This window comes from Crinia signifera, chromosome 19 (genome assembly GCF_055691185.1).
Source record: "Crinia signifera chromosome 19, ASM5569118v1, whole genome shotgun sequence".
In the NCBI taxonomy this organism is placed as follows: Eukaryota; Metazoa; Chordata; class Amphibia; order Anura; family Myobatrachidae; genus Crinia; species Crinia signifera.
Window position 1 is genome coordinate 138,087,663 of NC_139226.1, and position 6,674 is coordinate 138,094,336.

Genomic DNA, 6,674 nt, shown 5'->3' on the forward strand with positions numbered 1-6,674 from the left:
GCCCATGTCGACCTTAAGTCAGGTCGACCTTCCTGCCAGTCGACCTAGTGGGGTCGACCTAATGACTGTAGACCTAAATGCAGTCTGACGAATGATCCCATTCCGATAGTAAGATACTGGAGTCTTATGTCACATGGTACAGTGTGTACATAAGATGTCCGGGGGGCGTAAGGGAAATATATATATATATAAGATATATATATATCTTATAATATCCTATTGTCATATTGTGGGCACAGCCTAACACACTACTCTGATAACTACACATGCAGATCATCAATCTCTGCCTGGGTTACAGTGGCTACATGTGTGCTAAGTGTATATTAAAGTGCTGTCTGTACATTTCATGGGTGACGCTGGTGAATTATGAAACCTGTTTTGTAAAAACCTGCAGCTGTGGCGTCCAATGAAACTTGTCACCATCATTGATCATCACTCTGTATTATGTACATATTCAATATGCATCTCTGGTACATTATATCTGTCATACAGGGAATCATTTTCACTTACTTTTCAGGAGGATGCCTGGGTGTTAGAGTGAACATGGTGCATATTCCGCTTCCTGTGGGTTAAACACAGAAACATTTAGGACCTGATGTTCCGCCCGGAAATTCACATTTAAAATAAAACAAACTAATAAGTGATGGGAGTACAACTATCCTCAATGCGGCCTGCGAGGGGGTTAAACGGCGAGGATCGCTGAAGACAAACGATCGTCACCGTTTACCCCCGGCACCGGCCGCTCACCCTATTCTATGTTTCGGGGGAATCCTCACAGGATTCCCACAAACAGCGATGCTTACAGCTAATGCCGGGAGCCTGCTGCATTTAGCTGCGAGCCTCGCTGTTTTAGCGGCCGCATGCGCCATTTCCCGCTTAATACAAAAACCTATCGAGGGGGAAACGGTGTGTGTGCAGGGGGTCAGCTGAATACTCTGACAGCTCACATGAATCACTGAATACACCCCAATGAGCAGAAGCACCTGTGCCAGGTGTGCCAATATACTAAAGGTGCCTACACATCTAGCGATTTGCTGAGCGTTCTGAGCGATGCTAGATCTCTCAGCACACAGGGCCTTATTCTAGTTCACTCTATTTTGTCAGAAAGAGTGAACTAGAATAAGGCCCACAGCGATGTGTCAGCGCTGTGTGATCTGTCAGGGCCAGTGTTCTCCGGTGAGAACACTGTCCCTGCTTGCCGATATTACTAGACTTATTCAGCCTGCTGGATATTACTTACTGGGCGATAGAAATGAGCGAGCTGCGCATCGCTATCGCGATGCCCCTACACACGGAGCAATGAGATCTAGTGAGATGGCTTAGAACAGGACAGGCCAACCTGTGGCTCTCCAGATGTTGTGAAACTATAAATAACAGCACGCCTTGCCAGTTTTAACACTCCCTCATAGCAATTATGGTTTTGTTTGGTGGCTTCTGTGCTATTTTGTTTGAGCAGCTTCTCTGTAATAAATTGATTTGGGGATTGATAAAAAAACGCTGACCCTCTCCTTCAGGGAGAAGGAGAGGGTCAGCGCTTTTTATCAATCCCCTACTCCCTTATAGCAAAACTGTGGCAAGGCATGATGGGATTTGAAGTTTGACAACATCTGGAGAGCCACAGGTTGGCGAGGCCTGGCTTAGAAAATGCCCCTAAATCCATACTTGTGTAGGCCCCATTACAGAAATCATTGATCTCTATGGACAGATCAGTGATCATGGACGCATTACAAAGGCAGACAGGCAGCAGAGAAAATGGAACATGTTTTATAATCTCTTCCTGTTCTGTAACCCGCCCTGTAAAAGGCCAACTGAGCTGTCAGTCCATCTCTCCATGAAGATCAATAGTGTCTATGAAAGCATGTACCACAGGCCCTGTGTCATAAACCAAACCAGATAGGAGACACATATAAAACAGCTATATGAATAAGGGGTGTCTAGCAGGTTACAGGATGGCCAGACCTGCAGGTCTCTCTGGATAAGGTGAGCTGATCATTGCACAAGATCTGATCGGATTTCATCGCAGACACATGTATGGGATACAGCTACTTTACAGTACATGAGGGGTGAGACTTTGGTTCTGTGCGCTAAGCCTGGACAATCATTAAGTAGCAGCCAATCAGCTCCTAACTGTCATGTTACAGTCTGTCTTTCAAAAATGAGTTAGGAGCTGATTGACTGGTCGGTTTCACCTCTACAAGGCTTAGTACATAGGCCCCTTGGTCCCCAATGTGTGAGGCCAAATTGTTTTGAAATGTAGTGGGGTTGCAGCGTGTATAAAACTGCATAACGTCACATAATAAGTTTTCAATTATAATTACTTCCTACTGGCCTGTGCCGCTTTGTGCGTTACTTGTAAGCTGTGCGCACTGTGTGTACGGCCATCTGTCTCCCTGCCCCGTGGTGACTCTGATAAGTGGAAATACTGTGACTTGTGAGCTAGCATTATAACCACAGAATAATAAACCACAAGATAACTTTTATCTATGTGGTAGATGTGTCGGGCTATTATTGTGCCTGGCTAGCGATAGCATCTGTGCTAGAAGTGAAGTAAGGACAAGGCATGTACATATACAGTGAGCGCCTGCAGAAAGGAAATCACACATTGTTTATGTTAATCTACAATAGGAACCATCGTTCTCTGCAGCTGATTATACTGCATCCTCTTTTGGGCCAAAATCCCCAAAGTTCCATGTCTCCAAAACAATACGTTAAGCTCCTGCATTCAAGATTTGTATGTTGTATACTATGCAGTTTTATCGCTTTGAGTGTTTGTAAATCTATAAGTTGGTGCTGGGCATCGGAGCGATATATCAGGAAACATCTAGTAGTGCCGACATTGTACCGATACGGTGTGTGACTCCAGATAACATCCATCACGCTGAAATTAATTGTCCTGCCTGTGACTAATGCTGGACATACATGCTACAATGATCTGGCCAATCCATCCTATATCCCTGGGTTGCCCAGATAATAGTACACAGGGTACTTGTGTACTAGCACGGCGCCCACAATATTTGGTTGCACAAATTTTAATCGCATCGCATGGCATACACCCGATGCACTGCGATGCGATTTAAAATTGTATGAGCCCCCTATACGATGGTTAATTGTATAAGCACCCTAATGGGGGCTTACAATGTTAAATGCACCCCCACTATGAACGTGAACCCGAAGCGTGGCGAGCGGCGGCGGTAAGCGCCCTCCGACCTTTTCATACCCCCACTATACACGTCGGCGTGGAGTTGACTTTATATAGTGTGGCGAGCTCAGCGAGCCTCCGAGCCCGAAGCGTGGCGAGCCCTGAGAGGGGACGTGTAATACCTGTGAAGTAATGCGCTGCGCTCGCCACACTATATAAGATCAACTCCACGCCGCGGTGGATAGCGGGGGTATGAAAAGGTCGGAGGACGCGTACCGCCGCGCTCGCCACGCTTCGGGTTCACGTTCATAGTGGGGGTGCATTTAACATTGTAAGCCCCCCATTAGGGTGCTTATACAATTGAACATCGCATCGCATTGTATGGCATTGTATGCCATATACAATGGTATACAATTTTAAATTGTATACCATCAGGTGCCAATTGTATACCATCGCATCGCATGCCTTATGGTCTGCGATGCGATGGGCGCCGTGATAGTACACAAGTACCGTACACAGTATGCAGGCAGTGAAAGAATGAAGTATCCCCCCCACCAGGGGACGGGCGCAGATATCCGATGCTATTAACTAGGACATATCTCACAGGGGAGGAGCAGGGAAATATCCCCCCACCAGGGGACGGGCGCAGATATCCGGTGCTATTAACTATATCTCACAGGGGAGAAGCAGAGAAATATCCCCCCACCAGGGGAGGGGCGCAGATATCCAGTGCTATTAACTATATCTCACAGGGGAGGAGCAGGGAAATATCCCCCAGCAGGGGAGGGGCGCAGATATCCAGTGCTATTAACTATATCTCACAGGGGAGGAGCAGGGAAATATCCCCCAGCAGGGGAGGGGCACAGATATCCGGTGCTATTAACTATATCTCACAGGGGAGGAGCAGGGAAATATCCCCCAGCAGGGGAGGGGCGCAGATATCCAGTGCTATTAACTATATCTCACAGGGGAGGAGTAGGGAAATATCCCCCCACCAGGGGAGGGGTGCAGATATCCGGTGCTATTAACTATGACATATCTCACAGGGGAGGAGCAGGGAAATATCCCCCAGCAGGGGAGGGACGCAGATATCCAGTGCTATTAACTATATCTCACAGAGGAGGAGCAGGGAAATATCCCCCCACCAGGGGAGGGGTGCAGATATCCGGTGCTATTAACTATGACATATCTCACAGGGGAGGAGCAGAAAAATATCCCTCACCAGGGGAGGGGCGCAGATATCCAGTGCTATTAACTATATCTCACAGGGGAGGAGCAGGGAAATATCCCCCCACCAGGGGAGGGGTGCAGATATCCGGTGCTATTAACTATGACATATCTCACAGGGGAGGAGCAGAGAAATATCCCCCCACCAGGGGAGGGGCGCAGATATCCGGTGCTATTAACTATGACATATCTCACAGGGGAGGAGCAGGGAAATATCCCCTCACCAGGGGAGGGGCGCAGATATCCGATGCTATTAACTATATCTCACAGGGGAGGAGCAGGGAAATATCCCCCCAGCAGGGGAGGGGCACAGATATCTGGTGCTATTAACTATGACATATCTCACAGGGGAGGAGCAGGGAGGCTAGGAGGTTGGGGGACACGTGGGAGGGGGGCTAGGTGGTTGGGGGACACGTGGGAGGGGGGCTAGGTGGTTGGGGGGCATGTGGGAGGGGGGTCTAGGTGGTTGGGGGGACACGTGGGAGGGGGGCTAGGAGGTTGGGGGACACGTGGGAGGGGGGCTAGGTGGTTGGGGAACACATTGGAGGGGGGCTAGGAGGTTGGGGGACATGTGGTAGGGGGGGCTAGGTGGTTGGGGGTCACGTGGGAGGGGGGCTAGGAGTTTAGGGGACACGTGTGAGGAGAGAGGGGCTAGGTGCTTCAGGGACACATGGGAGGGGCACTAGGAGGTTGGGGGCACAGGGGAGGGGGGCTAGGTGGTTGGGGGGACACATTAGAGGGGGGCTAGGAGGTTGGGGGCACGTGTGAGGGGGGCTAGGTGGTTGGGGGTCATGTGGGAGGGGGTCTAGGAGGTTGGGGGACACGTGGTAGGGGCTAGGTGCTTGGGGGACACGTGTGAGGGGAACTAGGAGGTTGGGGTCACGTGGGGGGGGCTAGGTGGTTGGGGGACATGTGGGAGGGGCTAGGTGGTTGGGGGACACGTGGGAGAGGGGCTAGGTGGTTGGGGGACATATTGGAGGGGGGCTAGGTGCTTGGGGAACACATGGGAGGGGCACTAGGAGGTTTGGGGACACGTGGGAGGGGGCTAGGTGGTTGGGGGACACGTGGGAGAGGGGCTAGGTGTTTGGGGGACACATGGGAGGGGCACTAGGAGGTTGGGGGCACAGGGGCCAGGTTGGAGGCACTAGGCCATGATATATGACTGGACAGGGGCGCCCATATATGTAACATATACCTGAGTTACCGAGCAGTGATTACAGTGTAAAGCAGCGGTGAGAACATAGAACATACAGGTCTGTGCGGCCATTATACATAACGCTTATGTCACCTGTGTCAGGAGGGGTCTCAGCAGGGATACCTGTCCCCGGGCCGTGTGACAGCTCTGCGGGAAGAGGTGTGGGGTGGTCGTTACCTCACACAGCGGCGGCGGGGACAGATAGGAGGCGGGTGTACCTCACGCAGTGGGCTGACGGGGGTTGGTATGGGTTGGTTGTACCTCACGCAGCGGCGTGGCGTGAGGTACATCCGTCTCATACACTGACAGGAAGCCGACACCAACCGCAGCAGCTTCGCGCCATTCCCCATCTGACAGAGCGGCCAATCAGGAGCACTTACACACAGGCCGCGGGGAGCACTAAGACTGCTGCTCATTGGCTGCCGCGCACATACTGCTTGCCGGGGCGGAGCTAATAACCACTGTCCGCCACTCCCCCGCGCTGACTAGGGCGCTGACTAGGGATGGCCATTGGTGCTGTCGCCATCGATGGCGATACTTCAATTGGCCATCAATAGTTATAAACTATGTGAAGGATGTCCATCGAAAGTTTTATCTATCGATGGTCATCCATTTCCTTTGACTGACTGGCCCGACGGCCAATCACAACATGGGGGCAAGGCTTCATGGTTGTCAGGGGCGGAGCTAAGCTCCATGTACTCGCACTTTGAAAAAAAAAAAGCGAAACATCAGTTTTGTTGTACCATCAATGGAGGAAAACATCTAGTTCTCCCCTATCGATGGCAACAGTATTCAACATCGGCCATAAACCATCCCTACCGCGCTCTCTCCTCCTGTATGTGGCATCCTCAGCGCTCCCACTGTATCTCTATTACTCCACCACAGCATACCTCCCAACAGTCCCGTCTTTGCTGGTCCCAACCCACTGCCCAGGGCAGGCAGTGTCCCGCGGCGTGGAGGGGTGGGCAGTTGGGAGTCCCCGCAGCACGAAAGAATAGATGCTGTGCGCATAGCATCTATGCAGCGACGCAGAAGGTGAAAATGGGGAGCGGCCCGGCAGTGGGACATCATTTGCATATGTCCCACCCTCATTTACACATGCCACATCCCCCT

At 51.2% G+C, this 6,674-nt stretch overlaps 1 long non-coding RNA gene across 5 annotated transcripts in view; it reads right to left on the reverse strand.

The window, feature by feature from the left end:
* Positions 1 to 5,896, reverse strand: part of LOC146043073 (uncharacterized) — a 187,806-nt gene extending 181,910 nt beyond the window's left edge. For 4 of the 5 annotated variants that reach the window (XR_014464115.1, XR_014464112.1, XR_014464113.1 and 1 more), the window contains exons 1-2: positions 5,655 to 5,895; positions 511 to 562 (exon numbers count right to left, since the gene is read on the reverse strand). This is a non-coding gene — a long non-coding RNA (uncharacterized LOC146043073). Of the gene's footprint in view, positions 1 to 510; positions 563 to 5,654 lie in introns of all 5 variants that reach the window. The other variant, XR_014464116.1, reaches the window with a different exon arrangement.
* Between the last annotated feature and the right edge of the window lie 778 nt (positions 5,897 to 6,674).